This window comes from Arachis duranensis, chromosome 4, assembly GCF_000817695.3.
Source record: "Arachis duranensis cultivar V14167 chromosome 4, aradu.V14167.gnm2.J7QH, whole genome shotgun sequence".
In the NCBI taxonomy this organism is placed as follows: Eukaryota; Viridiplantae; Streptophyta; class Magnoliopsida; order Fabales; family Fabaceae; genus Arachis; species Arachis duranensis.
This window is the reverse complement of record NC_029775.3, coordinates 107386934-107405396: the sequence shown is the minus strand read 5'-3', so window position 1 is coordinate 107405396 and position 18463 is coordinate 107386934. Positions and strand designations below refer to the sequence as shown.

Below are 18463 nucleotides of genomic sequence, written 5' to 3'. Positions count from 1 at the left end.
ACCCGAGTTGAATACTTGAACCCAAACTTTAAAGAAAATTTGGGCTCAAGTAGGGGCACTGTTCATACCCTGGCCCAAGGCAAAGGCCCAGGTCCAATTAAAAGGCCTGATCCAAAGGATTAAAGCCTAGCTAAGCGCCGCCTTTCACATAAGAAGTCGGTGCCACTCACGACTTGGTCTGAAGAGGTCGGATGTGAGATTAGCTGGCAGATGAACACTCATTCAAATGAGTAACCGCCCCTAAAATCTCTCTAACCGCCTCATAAAGCCATATCTTAACCTCCCCAAGATAATAGGGACGGTTACTACCCTAAAGATACGGCACTACACCAACGGTGGTTATTGGCTCACCACTATAAATACACTGACACCCCTCAGGTATCTCTAAGTCCAATACTCTCTAAGACCTGCTTACACTCTTGCTAACTTAGGCATCGGAGTGTCTTTGCAGGTACCACCCCCCATTCACACGCGAGCACAAGTCGGACGGAGCCTCCCGAGTTGCGGACCTTTCCGGAGTTCTCCTCCATCATACACTTGGGCCGCCAAACGCCATCCTTATTATTAATCTCCGGTTACCTACCGTAACAAAAATATTTTCAAATTTTATTATCAATAAAAATATCTTCAAATTATTTAAAAATGTGACAAAATATCCTAACTTAATTAAATACTTGTTCTATTAATGAAAAATTGTGATATGAAAAAGATAATAAAAAATAGAAAAAGAATGGAGGAATCAGTTGATTAACTAAAATTTTGATTTATATTTTTTTAACTAATTTTTAAAAAAAAGCTGGCTGGTTTATTTAATTTTTTATCTCGGACGAGTTGAGTGTTGAGGTGGCATTTTCTTAAATATTGGTGTCAAAACAATATTTATTATAAAAATGTCCATGCAGCGAGATTGGTAATTTGTTTAGGGATGAAAATGGGGTGAATTTTCACATTATCCGATTTCACCCCGTCCTTGTATAGACTTCACTCTACTGTTACCTATGAATAATAAAAATTTACATCCTATCCCATCCTTATAACCTTTTAAATGTTTTATTAACTTTTATACATACATATACCTCCGCTCTGCCCTCCATTGGCTAGAGACGGATCAGAGATACCTCCAAATTCTATTGTCATTCCTAAACTTATTTGTGAGGATTCTATAATATAACAATAGAAAAAGTTCCTTTTTTAGAAAAACAAAACACAACCTAATATTTCTAGAAAACATTTTTTATTGTTGTTCTCGAAACAGAGGCAAAAAGAAATTAGGATTTTGTTTTCGTATTTTTGAAAGGAAATAATATTTTTTTCCCTCTCAGTTACAAATTTATCCATCAAAGTCTCATGAAATCTCACTCTATTCCCAGTCACTTTGTGGGTTCTTCCTTCTAAATATGTTGAAGCCTTAATTGTAATCTTAAGAGAAAAAAAAATTACAGTAAATACTCCTGTAATTTGAGAGATATTAGATAATAATTTAGTTAGACATGTTAAATTATTTTATAATTCTTAATTGATAATTTCATATAAAAATAAATACATGTGAATTTTCACCTAAAAATACATTTATGATATCCAAATAATTTAACAACAATTCTCATAAAAAAAATGTACTTATACAGTTATATTTAAAATCTAAGGATGAGTTTAATAAAGTTTATCAGAGAAGTATCTGTGTTCTTAAAAATATAAAAACTTCAATTTACGTTTGATAAATAAGCAAATTCTATATTTGTATTTTTAAGTTTTTGAAAGATAAAGATACTTTTAAAAATAACAATAAATATATTTTCAAAAGAATAGATTGTGTTTTTTTCAATATTAAAAAGTATAATATATATATATATATTAAAAATGTTTTTATTATAATTTACCAAATATAAATAGAACTTTTGAAAGAAAAAAAAAAGCAATTTTGCGCTTTTTAAAGGAATTTGTTCTAAAAGGTTTAATTATTTTTTTAATTAGATCTCTATACTATTTTTAATTTTATAATTAGGTCCTTTCTAGTATAAAAAATGTTATAGTTAACTAAATACAGTAATATTAGGGAGACAAAATAAAGTCATAATTTATCTTATTTAATATCCATTAATTATTGTAATAATTAATAAATACTAAATAAAATAAATTTTGGCTATTTTTAGCTAATTTATTTTGGTTATCAGACATTTTAAAACTGAATATATCTCCAGCAAATTGAAAGTATCCATATTTAAGAACCTAATTAGATCTTTAACTATATATATTTTAGAAGAAATATTTTGTTAATTTTAATATTTTTGACATAAAAAAGATCTAATTACAAAATTAAAGTAGTATAGGAATCAATTAGAAAAAAACAAAAATATAAAATTCTAATTACAAATTTGATAAAATTATATGGATTAATAGAATAATTAAACTGTTCTAAAATGATAAGTAATAAATTAAAAAGTTGACAATTCTTGCCTAATAAAGAAAAGGCCAGAAGGGGAACCATGAGATAGAAGTGCTAATCTGACAACACTTGCAGCACCTTCACTCACAGATAAGATTCCAGTGTTCCTATTTATGTCTGTTTTCACAAAACCAGGGCAGAGACAATTGATGCACAAGTTTGGATGCTTCTTTGCCAGAATTCTTGTGTAAGAATTCAATGCTGCTTTTGATACTCTATTTGCAGATAACAAGGTTGGCCACCCATTGCTTTCTATCAAACCTTCTTTGAAGTCTTCCATAAACTCCTTCAACACCTCATCTATTCTCTCTTCTGTTAGATTCTCATCATCATCTAGCACCCCTTTTGCCCATTTGTTTGATATGTGCTGACACCACCACCATACACAATCTCATTCAAATATAATGTCAAATAAAATTATCAATCAACGCTCAAGAACGATTTTAATACAATTGTACCTTTAACAATCCTCCTCGCGAGGAAACATTAACGATAATAGGTGAATCAGATAACTTGAGAAGGGGTAGAAATGCCTCAGTTGTGTCCTTAGCACCATAGTAATTTGTCAATATGCATTTTTCAGCCATTTCATAAGTTTGAGTCAGTTCTTCCCAGATGATTGTTGCTTCCCCCTGCAGCATCCATTTATTATTATTTGAAACTCACACCATTTTTTAGAGACTTAATCTCACATGTCAACAAAATATGAACACTGACCTTTTCATCTGGATTCACACCACTTATTCCTGCATTGTTCACCTGCACAACAATTTGGAACACATGATATAGGATAACAAAGTAGGTTACTTTACTTCTAAGCTATATACCCTTTAATGTTTGGATTATCTTAAACTGAATCACTGATTACTTTATTGGAAAGAAATAAAAGAATTTTTTAAAACAAGATACTCAGGTGTAGCAGAAATTACTACAGATCACTCAAGAGCTATAAAAAGTAGAGTGGAGTTGATTTTTTTTATTATTGATAACAATACCGAAAATAATAAGAGAATTAGCTTTAGCTTGTTTTTGTTTGTTCTTTTTTATTAGTTTTCTTGCTCCACCTTATTATGTCGAGCTTCTTTGTCTCAGGAAAAAAAAGCAGCCTAGTATACAAATATTCCGTGTAACGCAGGATTTGAGAAAAAGGCCGCACCCAAAGAAGGTAATATATGCAACCTGAATCTAAGATCACACGGAAACAACTCAACCATTGCTCTAAGACTTCTTTTCTCTCAAAAAAAAAAAGTACAATTTAGTAAGATGGTAGCAAGACAATAAATCCTTACCAATATATCAAGTCTCCCAAAGTGTGTGTTAACAAATTGTACCAAAGATGAAATGCTAGCATGGTCAGTGACATCAAGCTGGTGAAGAACCACAAAGTCAGAGAGGCCAAAATCTTTCAATTTTTCAATGGCTTCATTGCCTTTCTTCTCATCTCTTGCTGTGAGAACCACCTTGATTCCATTTGAGGCCAATTCCTTAACTGTCTCAAATCCTATCCCTCTGTTTGACCCTGTAACAACAGCATACCTAATACACACAAACCCTTCAAATGCTACACATTATGTGAACATATTTTTACTATAAAGTTTCACATAATTCTTCTCTTAATGTGGGGTTAAACTTAAGGAAACAATGTATAAAACACATGTATATGACTAATGCCATCTAAAAATAATATATACACACTAAAAATCAGCCATTTAAATAGTCATTGTTATTTATATATATGGATACACATTTTTTTAACTAAATAATCAGTTATTAAAAAAAATCAAACTTGTCGTTGCAAAATAACAAAAACTTTTTATAGTAAAATAATATTTTTTTTATAAATACTAAATAAACATTTTTATATTTATGATTGATTTTGTTTGTACACGTACAATCATCACATAAATTGAAGTTTGTCACAGAAAAATAATGTCACCGAAAAAAAGTATGAATATCATGGCCTCAGAAAAGCTGAAGAAAACAAAGAGTCAACTAGTGTTGAGTAATGTAAGTAATAAAAATAGTATACCTTAGTTTTGCTTCTGCCATGGATGCTAAATGAACGGTGAACAAGACGACTAGGTAGGTATATATTGTATACTATAATGTTAATTAATGCCTTTCAAAAAGAAAAAAGAAAAAAATAGAATAATTGGTTAGAAAATATAGTCAAAAGGAACTCAAATTTAAAGGATTTTCTTTTAGTTTAGTTGATGATGATAATGTGGTTTCATTCAAGTGTGGGCTATTTATAGAAGATAGAGTTGTACGTAATAGATGACATGTTTCTCTAGTAGCCACAAAACTTATAGGGAGACACAACACAAAGATCCAAAAGAATTTCACACCTAATCCTCTGATTATGACTAGTGTGTTTGAGAGAGTATTGTGAATTTGCAGTTTGCAATAAGATGAAATAGCTCACTAAGCTTGAGGAGTCCATGGTTTTTTATTTTTGTGCTGAAAGTGAGAGAGATGATTAAGAATTTTGTAACATCATAAATAGCGCTTTCAACAATAAAGAATGGTTTAAGAACCCTAACTCTGGCAAATTCATTGCGTTTGATAGGGAAGAGCTTGCATTGTTGGTCTGTATTTTCAGTTTCTCATCATATCTTAGAGGGCATTTTTTTTTAAAGAGAAATATTAAAAGTTCATAAGAATTTATTATTTTTTGTTATCAGTTAGTTATTAATGTTTAAAAATACGTTGTTATATTATTCAACTAAAAGAATTAATAAAAGAATTAAATTGATAGTTAAGTAATGATAAAAAATAATAAATTTTAATGTTTTAATATTTTTTTAAAACTTTTTTATTAAATTACTGATAATTTATATTTATTTATTTATTACAAAATACTAATAAATAATTTTTTTTCAATTAAGTCTAATTAAGTCTGACCATGTCTTCTTCTCATCCATCTTCTTTTACCTATTATCCTTTTTCTTCTGCATATCTTCTACCTCTTTTCTTTCTTCTACATCTTTTCTTTTTTTTTTCTTTTCATGTAATTTTTTTCTTTCTATGTTTGTTTTTCTTTTCTCTGTACTTTTTTCAAAATTTTATAAAAAGAATAATAATAGTGAAGCTAGATAGAAAAATACATAAGAAACAAAAAATACAAAAAAGCTTTTATATATGCAAATGCAATAAAAAAAAGTTATAATAAACATATAAATTTTTGAAAAAATAATATAAAAAAGATATTTTTTATGATAAACACAAATTCTTTAAGATAAACACATTTTTAAGAAAAATATAAAAAAATATAAAAAGTTTTTTTTATGATAAACACAAAAGTTTTGTGATATAAACACATAAATTTTTTTAAGATAAACACAAAAATTTAAAAAATATATATAATGTTACAATGATCACAAAAACTTTATGATATTGTTGATCGAAAAATTTTTTTGATGAAGGCCGTTCGAAATAGTAAAGTGGTCGAAGATTTAAACAGATTTCGAAAAGATACACGTGTAAGTATTATTAGATGGAGGTACTCGACACGGAGTCGATCTTAAGGCTCTTCATTAAATCGAACAAGGTACTCGAGTTAGGTAATCGAATAAGTCGTTTGAATAAGTGGATCGAGCAGTTATGGTAGTGAAGAAGTTAAAGGTTCCCATCACGCGAGAAAATCATGGGAAACGTTTATAGCCAAAAGGCGGAGAACGGTTACCAAAGAGTATGCATTTAAGGCTGTGATTTTGTAATTAATTGTCAGTTACCAAAAGTAGATTATAAATACTAGGAAATCTTAGGGAATAGAGGTTGGAACTTTAACTCAGAAAAACATTCAAGCACACTCGTATCCTAGAGAATTCCTGAGCCTGCGACCGAGTAACTTTTCTGTAGGGTTCCTTCCATGTTTTTCATTCTTTCAATTTACTTTCCTGTCAACTTTATTTTTTTTCTTCAAGTAAATTTATCCTTCAAGTATCCTTTATCTTTAATGTCCAATTTATATTTCTGCATTTTAATTTTTCATGTCAAAGCCCTTTGACTCAGTCGAAGTCGAAGGCATTTCATTGCTTTCTTTAAATTTCAACGCAAACCTTTCTATTTTCAGTACATTTCTTTTTTCGAAAACTTCATTTCTTTGTTCCTTTTATTGATTTATAAATTTTAAATTATTTTATTCCCAATACTCGTCTAATCGAAGACACTTTGATACACTTTTAGAAAATTGGTACCTACAAAGAGGAGTAGATTTTGTTCCCAAACCACTAGATATCGAATTACCATCGATTTGCTAAAAATCGACAAAACAGATATAAATCGAAGTTTTTGAAGATAAACAATAAAATTTTTAAGAGAAATACAAGAAGAAAAAGTAAAAAATTTTTAACTAAAAACTGAATTTTTTTTCTTTTACCTAAATGCAGGAATTTCATTCTTTCTTTTGGTTGAATACTTCACGCATCTTTATCGTTATCATAAATAATCTTCATTTTTTTCTTTCCCTGCCTCCGATATATAATGGGATTGTACATATTTAGTTGATTTATTCTCAATTTAATCATTCAAAAATTAGTAAAACATGTGAAAGAATTGACATTCAAGTATAAAACTAAGGTTAATTATCAATTTAGTATTCTAAAGATTCAACTACCGATAAAAGGATCCTAAAAGATGTTATTTATATATAAAAATTGGTTAAAAATCAAAATGACCGAAATAAAATTTTAGATGTTTAGTTAATATCTCTTCATCAATATATAAAAAAAATCATGATAACTGATTCAAAGTTTATAGGGTGCATTTATGGTATTGATAATACGAGATAGAAAGATACAATTTATATTATTATTTTATTGAATCAATTTTTCATAAAGTAAAAAAATTAGTAAGGTGAGAAAATAAATATTTATCCACTCTTAAATTAAAATATTAGAATTTATATACAATGGAAGTTATAAATTTAATGGATATTAAACTCTTATTTTATTATTTTTATTAATTTTTTTACTTTAAAAATTTTTTGTCCGATTTTATTATATTGATTTTGAATAATTTAAAATTTATAATTCTGAATAGATTTTTTTTTATTATATTTTCTTCCTTTACGAGCAAATAATTAAACAAATTTAAAGCAAGTTATTGAAAAACAAAATACACTGCAAATTATGTTATTTATGATTTGAAAAGAAAGTTTCAACAATACTTATTAAAATTGTACCAAACTTTACATTTTTGAATTATGAGTAGTAAGAGAGAAAGCACTGATTTTGTAAATGACATAGTTGAGTGGTCTTCTCTGAAACCACTTTTATATGTTTGCTTAATCAATTCATCTTCCTTTTGCTAATCTCATACTCCTTTTCATCTCTCACACCCACTCACTCTTTCTTCTGATCTACTGCTATGTTTTACCAACTTCACTACTGCTGATGACAATGAAAATATGGTGAAAACTCACATGCAGATATTTGAGAATTATTAAATGATTTGACAAGTTTGACTAAATCATTATCTAATGATTTTCAATGTGAGTCTTTACCTGAAAATATTGTCACCATCTTCATCAAATCATGCACCAATTGCTAACAAAAATAATAATGATTGGGTGGTTAAGGAAAATAATAAATCAACCACATGATACTTTAAACTTGGTAAATTGAATCCTGAATGATCAAATTATCCCCATTTTATAAATAAAATGATTCAAAAACTTGACAACTCTTTTCTAATAAAGAAAAGGCCAGAAGGTGAGCCATCAGGTAGAAGTGCTAATCTCACAACACTTGCAGCACCTTCAGCAGCAGAAAGAGTACCAGTGTTTCTGGTTATGTCTGTTTTGCAAGGACCAGGGCACACACAATTAATGCACAAGTTCTGTTGCTTCTTTGCCATGAATCTTGTATAAGAATTCATTGCTGCTCTTGAGACCCTATAGGCACTCATGTTAATTGGCCAGCCTTTGATTTCTAGTGTGCCTTCTTTGAAGTCTTTGAGGAACTCCTTGAGTACCTCATCTATTTTCTCTTCTCTAAGGTTTTCAGCATCACCAAGCACCTCCTTAGCCCATTTGTTTGATATGTTCTGTGATGCCACATAAAACAATTTTGCCAATTTTTGAGAATGTGATGTAGATACTGAAATAATGAAAGAGTAGTATTAGGTAACTAACTTTTTTCAGCATCAATTATACATGTTTATCTTAAAATCTAGATCTTAAATCATAAACCTTTAACCTTAAATTCTAAATTATAAACCTAAATACTAAAGTTGGTTAATGTTGGCTAACTAAAAATTAGTATATAATGCAGTAGGTTCAATCTGATGCCTAATTGCATTTTCCCATAGGCAACATCATGTTAAAAAGAAAAAAAATTTGAAGAGATTTGATGATCTTGAATTATTATACCTTTAACAACCCTGCTTCAGAGGAAACATTAACAACCCTTGGTGAGTTTGATAACTGAAGTAGTGGAAGAAATGTCTCAGTTGTTTTCTTGGCACCATAGTAGTTTGTCAATATACACTTTTCAGCCATCTCATAAGTTTGTGTTAGTTCCTCCCATTTAAATGTTGGTTCATCCTGCATCCATGTTATAAGAATCTCAGATCATTTCGAGAGGATCACGAGAAGCATCTCACAAGGAAAAAAGTAGATAAATTATTCACTGACCTTTTCATATGGATTGACACCACTGATTCCTGCATTATTCACCTGCAAAAGAATATGGAGCAAATAGATTTATTCAACAGAAACTTAGAGGACCAGTAGTTTTTAGTAATTCTGGTCATCATTTGGCCAACACAAATACTAAATTGTCTCTAACAAATAAATTTTATAAATTTATGTGTATAAATTCTAAAAAATATAGGCGCAAATAAATTCTTGTAAATATAAATAAAAATTATATGTTTTTTTTTTTTGTGCAAACATACTGACAAAGTACTAACCCAAAATGATAATATTTGCTGGTCATGTACTATTTTTTGGACTGTGAGTTTACTTGGCAGGTGTGGTGTCGATGGCTATCTGACTTTGGAAAATTGTGGTCTATTCTGCGCTCACAAAAGGAACATTTTGAGAGCTTGGCAGGTGGTGCTAGCAGGAAAGAAGAACGTAACAAGTGGCTCGTATGTTTTTTCTCGGTTATTTGAAACATTTGGCTAGAGAGGAACCAGCGGATCTTCAATAACATGGAAGGAGGTGCAGAGGAGGTGTTCCCTAAATTTGTAATATGTTATAGAGAATGGTGTAGTTTGGACCCCTTTTATTGTTGATGGCAGTACCGAAGATAACACTAAGAACAAGTTTCTGTTCTTTGTCTTTACAGATTTCTTGTGTGTTAGCTACTATTGGCTTGGCTCCACTGTTTGTGTTGAGCTTACTTGTCAAAAAAAACTAACAAAAAAGGCTTTTCTAAGTATCATTTTATTTTTTATTTTGTATTAGTCCTAAATCATAAACCCTAAATTGCAACCACTGCTGCTTACCAATATATCAAGTCTCGGGAACTGTGTCTTAACAAACTCCGCTAATGATGCAATGCTAGCATGGTCAGTGACATCAAGTTGGTGAAGAACCACAAGCTTATCAGAGACACCACACTCTTTGAGCTTCTCAATGGCTTCAATACCCTTACTCTCATCTCTTGCAGTGAGCACCACCTTGATTCCATTTGAGGCCAACTCTTTAACTGTCTCAAATCCTATCCCCTTGTTTGACCCTGTAACAACAGCATATCTAACAGCACAAAGCCACAAACAATCACACACTACGCTGATATACACAAGAAAAGGAAATTTCGAATATTTGCATGAAAAAGTCCAAAGCCATGCTGCAGTTACCTTAGATTTGCCTCTGCCATAGATGCAGAAACAGAGTCAAAAGAGTGAAGGGGTTTTGGGTAGGCGTAGTTTTATCAAAATAATTGGCATCATTATCATATTATTAATAGTAAGACAGGTGCAGGATTGGAAACCATAGAAAGTTTTTAAACAATAATTAGTTAATTACTATTTTTTCTCTGTACTTTTTCAAAATTTTATGAAAAGAATAATAATAGTGAAGCTAGATAGAAAATTACATAAGAAACAAAAAATACCAAAAAGCTTTTATATATGTAAATGCAAGAAAAAAAGTTATAATAAACATATAAATTTTTGAAAAAATAATATAAAAAAGACATTTTTTTATGATAAACATATAAATTCTTTAAGATAAAAACACTTTTAAGAAAAATATAAAAAGCAAATATAAAAGGTTTTTTATGATAATGATATAAACACATAAATTTTTTTAAGATAAACACACAAATTTAAAAAAATATATATATAAGAAGCAAACACATAAATAATGTTACAATGATCACATAAATTTTATAATGTAAATCGAAGTTTTTGAAGATAAACAATAAAATTTTTAAGAGAAATACAAGAAGAAAACATAGAAAATTTTTAACTAAAAAGTAAAAACTGAAATTTTTTTTATAAATACAAAAATTTTTAAAAGGGAATATAAAAAGAAAATATATAACTTTTTTTTACCTAAATACATAGAATTTTGAAGATAAACGTATGAATTTTGTAAAAAGAAAAAACAAAAGAAAGTCCAGATTTTTTAAAAATAAAACACATAAAACTTTTTACCTAAATACAGGAATTTCGTTCTTTCTTTTAGCTGAATACTTCACGCATCTTCATCGTTTATCATAAATAATCTTTATTTTCTTCTTTCACTGTCTCAGATATAATGAGATTATACATATTTAGTTGATTTATTCTCAATTTAATCATCCAAAAATTAGTAGAACATGTGCAAGAATTGACATTCAAGTATAAAACTAATGTTAATTATCAATTTAGTATTTAAAAGATTAACAGAAAAGTGTTTAAAAAATGTTATTGATAAAATAATTTTTTAATAATTTAAAAATACGACAAAAATAATCAATCATTATTATATTTTTTATACGGGGAAGAATTGTTTTTCAATACCATCAAACTCTTTAAAATGAAGAACAAAAATCTTTTTCTAAAAAAAAATTAATTGTATAAATTAGAGGTAGAAAAATTATTGGCTTAATTCATAAAATTAACAGAGTTCTTAATCTTAACCGAGGATAATTAATTACTCATGTTTTTCAAAGAAATCCTTAATTATCAAAAAGTGTAAATTGCCGAAGAAGAGAAGAAATTAGAACTCTCTTTCCTTATATCCTAACCCAAGAAAAACATAATTCAAAATTCAAACTTCAAAACCAAATAAATAAAAAAACAAAATTAAATATTTTTTCCCTAATTATTGTTTTCCTCCGAAGAGATCTCCTCTTTAACTGCTTGTAATCTTCAATTAATGCGATCATCTATGGGCTTGTGATTGATCTTCTAAAAAGGTTGAAAAATTAGAGAAAGGTTGGTCTTTAATTGAAGTCCTCGAAAATGTATGAAATTCCACGTACCACGTGAAGCAGCCTCTTGATTTGGAATGCTCTCTGTTGGGCTCACGTACCACGTGAACTAGGCTATGTTGTATGTGAGCCAAATTTCTTCAATTTGTTGCTTATGAATGTGCTCCAACGTTGTACGTGATGAGTTTCACGTACTACGTGAAAACCAACTTGCGCGTACGCAGGCATCATGCATACGCGTGATTGCTATATTGTACCACAACTAGAAAATGGATTAATACAGACAGATTTAGTCTTTATTACAGACGAATTTTGTCCCTTTGTAAAAGTTTCGTCGAAAATTATTTACCAACGGATTTTTTTTGTCAAAAAATTACCGACAGATTTTTACCAGTTACCGACGAATTTTTCCTCCGTAAATTCTCCATCCATTTCCCTGGAACGTCGAACTTTCCAACGGATTTTCCGTCAGTAATTACAGACGGATTTTCTGACGAATTTTTCATCGGTAATTACAGACAGATTTTTTGACATATTTTCTGTCGGTAATTACAGACAGATTTTTTGACAAATTTTTCATCTGTAATTACAGACATATTTTTTGACGGATTTTTTGTCTGTAATTACAGACAGATTTTTTGACGAATTTTCTGTCGGTAATTGGCAACAGATTTTTCGACAGATTTTCTGTCTTTAATTTGAACCTTGAAAAATCATCCCACACTCTGAATACAGATAGAAAATCCGTCTGTAAATCCGTCAGTAAGATAAAATAGAATTTTTAAAAAATTTTTCTATTACAAAATAAATATTTTAGATTTATTTTCTAAATTTACTCCATCAAACACACTGTAAATTGAAAAAAAGAAAGCCAAAAATCACATAGATAAACATAATATTAATTACATGATACCTATAAAATTGGATGTTATTTTTCAACACCATTATCCAATATCTCACTGTCTCAATAAAAAAGATATCCCAAAATTTCTTTTAAACTACAACAGAGAAGGACAGGACTTTCAGCCTAAATTTTAAAACTATTTTCTCATGCTCTCTTTAAAGTTTAAACTCTCCAATCTAATGCGAGTTACATGATTCTTCACTCCATGGTAGACTCTTGTGTGGCTGAAACTTGAAAGTATTCGTTCATCTACTTCTTCTTCTTTGATTTGTTTGCATTGGACTGAGCATATGCAGTTCCCTAATGTCAAAAAACAGGACATGAATAGATTTCAAAAGCCTAGCAATGTTTTATAGGATTAAAAAAAGTGAAGAAGGATAACAAAAACACAACTTTAAAACAGAACTGCAAGAGATAGAGAGAGATGCTTGCATGCTCTTGAAGCACATTTAATTTGTTCTACAGGAACACTCACAGCCACTAATTTCTGATTTTTATGTAACTTCTAGAAAATGTTATAAATGAAAAAAAAGTGGCTCTAAATTTTCCTAGAGCATGCATTAAAAATGCTGTAGGAAACATGGAATCTGATATTGTTGTATACGGTATTCATACAGACCTCGAGCCATTCATCCATGGAAGCATCTGTTGATCTAGTCCCAACTTCAACCTTTGGAGCCCTCTTTGTTTTCTGAGAAAATATTCATAACATTATCAAAAAGAGTATGAAAGTGGCTTGAGAGATAGACAAAAAGTTTAGAGTTTTATTTTATAATTTAAATCATAATCAGCTTCGTTTCTCAATATTATATATGCTTGAACAAAAAAAAAAAACGTAAAGAAGCCAATCTATATGACATCTGATACCATCCATGTCAGTTAAAACAACACAACACTAACACGATCTCTCCAAATAATGAATTAACTTTGTGACCTCATGACATATGATAGTTAGCAAAGAACAAACAAACAAAAGTCCAACGATAAATCAAGACCAACGGAAACTCTGAAGCTACTGCGACTGGGATTAGCAATCCATTTAATATTGGATTACTTTTGAAAAAGTAGAAAGATTGTTAATACCTTAGATAGGTGTTGTATTTGACCATGAATCCATAGCCCCAGGAGGACGAGGAGGGCAATTCCAAGAGTAGCAATGAAGATAGATTCCATGCTAAGAAAGCCAGTGGCCTCGGCAACTTCAATAGTGCCGTTAAAGAAGGTATTCTGTTAAGGATGCTGGTCTATCTCATACAAAATAGTGCCAACAAGGTCAAAAGTTCCAGGCTAAAATCACATGTATCAAAGTTTATTGAGTTACCATCATTTTTCAAACCAACAAGCAGTTCTGTCTCTTCTCCAGTTGTTATCACTGCATCACATGAAAAATAAAATAAAATCAATCCACAGTGGAAAAAATACAAATAAAAGAATACATTAAAAATCACATTTTGTGGGATAAACAGCTCCATCTGAATCTGAATCAGACTGGCACCTAGCAACTAGCAAAGAAGAAAAGAACTAACTTCAATCATGGTCATGCATAGAATGCATAAAAATAAATATGCATACAAGTTATTTGTCAGACTGAGTGAGATCCAATTTTTAGGGAACGAGAGCAAATAAACCAAAAGATCACAGAGAGAGTAAAATACTAAAATACAAGCTCTATCAAGTTTATTATCAAAACCATGCTAACAGAACAACCATGCAAAGAAACTCTAGCATAGAATGCCATGTTAAAATACACAAATCTATTCATGTGAGAAATGATTCATGACAAACAAAAAAACACAAAGATAAACCCATTCATCCAGCAATGGAAAATGTACCTCAAATATAACAGAAATTATGATGATTTGGCGCTAAGTTTTCCGCCACGACCGATTTCTCCGATTGACCCTAGCCATAACCACAACTTCCTCTTTGGAAATATACTGCAGCCACTTCTCAAAATCATCGCTACGTCTTCTGAATATCCCGTTCCACATTCGAGAAATTAATCCCTGCTTCTTACTCTTCTTCTTCTTCTTATTCTTTTCCTCCTCTCCATCACCAACAACAGCAATGGCACCAACACTTTCCTTTTTCTTCTTCTCACCTTCTCCAACTACCTTATTCTCCTCACCCATTCTTTTTCGCTCTTTCTTCTTCCCTAAAACCTCAAACAAAATAGAAAAAACAACCAATTAGAGTTTTGTTGACTGAATTTTGCTGTTAGCTATGATACAGCACCGTATTGCTTGTGAGTAAGTGAAAGATCAGCAATTCGTTAGCGAAAAGAAGCGACTAAGAATGTGAAGGAAAGTGTGAGTGAGACAAAGAAAGTGGGACTAAGAATTTAGAAACTCATTTCTCTGCAGCAGCAACAGGGAAGGGACAGGGCTAGGGCTAGGGATAATGAAATTAGAATAGAATCACAATGGAAGGGGTTAGGGATATGGATGAGAAGGAGGCGGAGGCCTACCTGAACTAACGGTGACGAGAAGAGATGATGACAAACCTCTGGCGAGGAGAGAAGAAGAAGCGACGAGAGCAGCGGCGGAAGGACTCGTAAGACAAGAGCACGACGGAGAGAACTCGTACAACGATGGCAACGAAGGGAGCAATCGCGATGAGGGCGATGGAGGGAGCTCGTGCGACGCGTGCCGCGGCGGCGGCGACAGCGGAGGACGTCACATCTTCAACAGAGAGAGAAGGCAGGGAGTAATTCAAGGAAAACATGAAAAAGTGAAATGAACCATTGGGAGTTTCAGAACCTAACTCCTTATTCTAATATTTTTGACGAAAAATTTTAAATTACAAACGGGTTTTCTGTCTGTAATAATTTAATAAAATGCAGTATTTTTGTCTATTTAATTACAAACAGATTCTCTATCTGTAACTATTTCCCATGAAAAGAATTAATTTTTCCGATAGAATTATCGACGGATTTTTCCGTCTGTAATTTATGCTAATTCATTTTTTTCTGACAAAAAATTCCTCTGAAATTCCGTCTATATTTCTGTGGGATAAAATCCGTCAAAAATATCCGTCTTTAATAACTAATTTTCTAGTAGTTTACGTGAGATCTCCCACATACCACGTGAAAAATGATGGTCATGCGTACGCACGCTGTATGCGTATGCATGATATGTGAAATGCCCCCAATGTGGTACGTGATGGTGTTCACGTTGCATGTCCCTTTCTTATGCTTCCAGGGAAGCTCCTGTTTGTCATAGAGAGCTTTTTGTTTGTCACAGGGAGCTTTCTATTTTGTGCTCTCCACCTCTTTTCTGTTCTATTTCTTTCTGTTTTTCTTCTAAAGCTTCATGTCATCAATAAAATTCAACTAATCAAAGTAATGTTCTTTCTAACCTTAAATTCATTATTGCTTATTCAACAGAAATTCTTAGTAAATAAAGTGAAATCAAGAAGGAAAAACACTAAAGATGTGGATGCATCACGCGTACCCATGAATGTAAATTCCTTCAAAAAGATGTTAAGTTGTAGAAATTAGTTTTTTTACACTAAATTTTAAACGTGCATAACTTTTTTGTTATAAATTATTTTTAGTCCTTTTTCGAACATCATAAACTTCACGAACCCAGTATTTATTTAAGATAAATTTCACAAGATTTAAGGATCCGAAAGCTAAATTATGGCCCATCGAAATTGGTTAAAATTTTAGTTTTCACCAAAAGTTCAAAACTTCTAGTTTTCCAAATTCTCAATTCAAAAGCCAATCAAATCACATCAATTTCAATACCTATCACTCCTAACCACCATCATATACACTCCGATCTTTCGAAAAACATATCAACACACAATCTTCAATCTATTTAACAATTCCATTCATAATTTTCACAATTCTCAACATTTGTCATCAACCATTATTAAACATCAATTATTCATACAATCCAACTTATCCTATAGACAACTAGCCCAATTTTTTCAAGTAACATTATAGATTAACTACAAGAAACCAAAATCATATCTTGGTTGATTTTCTCCCCAAGCCCGAAGCACCTAAAATCTCTCCTCTTGTCCACAAGCTCCCAAGAGTTCCAAATCAACTCAACAAGCTTCAATCACCACAATTTTATTCCAAATTCACCAATTTGACATCAACTTCACATATATTCAATATAATTCATATAATTTCATATGCATTTACAAATTCAATACCTAACTTTATAGAATTGAAAAATTCACAAGGGATACCGTTACCTGTAACGACCCAACTTCCAGTACGTCATGATTATACTGAAAACTGAGCGTTACTAACTTACCTTCCTAGACTTAACCATTACTTATTATTAAGTCTGTAATCGTGTTAGCACGAGATTGATTTTTCTTGAAATTTTTTTCCTTTTTACGTGGAACTCCTGGTACGAAAACAACGGGTCTTGAAAAGTTTAAACATTCACATACAAAATTACAGGAAACCAATGAGTAAAGCAGCAAGTAAGATAATTTAAATAGTGAACAATATATATTTTTTCTTAAAATTTAGTTTATAAAATCTTATTTTTAAAATTTTATTAATTACTTTCTAAATCACAAGCTTTTTAATATTCTATTTTCAACCTCAATATTTTATAAAATTATATTTGAATCCCCACTTATTTTCATATTTATAAAAATAATCCGAACTTTTATAAAATATCCATTTTACCCCTGAACTTTACTTATTACCCAAAATACCCAAAACTTATATAATTATAAATTTTACCTTGATTTTTATATACAAATACAATGTTATCCTTCAAAAATAAGATTTAATTACTAATCTCCCTCTCATACCAAAATCGAAACCCTTAACCTTTTTCTTTCAAAATATTACTTGCATTTTAATCCGTTTTCGAATTTTTCGGTTATTGATTTTTCTTAATTTTTAATTTTATCTCTCGGCCCTCAAATCTCACCAATTTTTTTTACTTGATCCTCAATGACATTCCGGTCCAAAAATTTTTGAAACAATTCGGTCCCTGCTGATTACCGATTGAGTTTGGTTAAGTTTATGTTGAATTTTTGCAATATATTAAATTATTAATGTATTTATGAAGTTCATGGCTTGACTGTGATATTCAAAACACATTTAATCATTAAGAATTTATTGAAACTCTATCTCCATATGAAATTAAAATATTCAAAATTTTGGAGAAGCTTTTTGACCGAACTACCGAAGAAGAAAACGTTCGGAATCGTCTATACCTCTTAGAACTCCAGTTGACCGAACTCAAGGGGTAGAGAAGCTACGTCACTGTCAACTTCTATCGACCAAAAGTGATGCCAACACGTAGAGAAGAAGAATACAAACACTTTTACCAAATTAAATTTTTTATTGAGATTACGAATCGCAAAAAATCGAAGCCGAAAGTTCGATGAGAATTACGATTCTCTCTCTCTCGGTCACTCTTCTCTCTTCCTCACCGTTTGCATGCAATAATCTAAGGTTATATGATGAGTAAGGTAATAAAAATAGTTATGTGGCTTGCTTTTATATATGGTGAAAATTCAGGTACAGTTGATTTCACGTAAAGTTGATATTTAAGAGTCGTTAAATAATTTAACTGATTTGACTAATTTTTTATTTAACGACTCTCAAATATCAACTTCACGTGAAGTCGACTTCACGTGAGCTTTCACCTTTATATATGCCACGGTTTATGCTTTTATGAGAATGATCATGCAATACTAGTGTGCTCTTGCCTTAATATTAATATGCTTTAATATGTTTATGCTTTTGCTTCCGCCAACTAT

General features: G+C 30.7%; 2 pseudogenes; both read right to left on the bottom strand.

The window, feature by feature from the left end:
• Positions 1 to 2305: 2305 nt before the first annotated feature.
• On the bottom strand, positions 2306 to 10366 carry LOC107485628 (uncharacterized; annotated as a pseudogene).
• A 2465-nt stretch (positions 10367 to 12831) lies between these two features.
• LOC110280565 (translocon-associated protein subunit alpha-like) lies at positions 12832 to 15442 on the bottom strand (annotated as a pseudogene).
• Positions 15443 to 18463: the final 3021 nt, after the last annotated feature.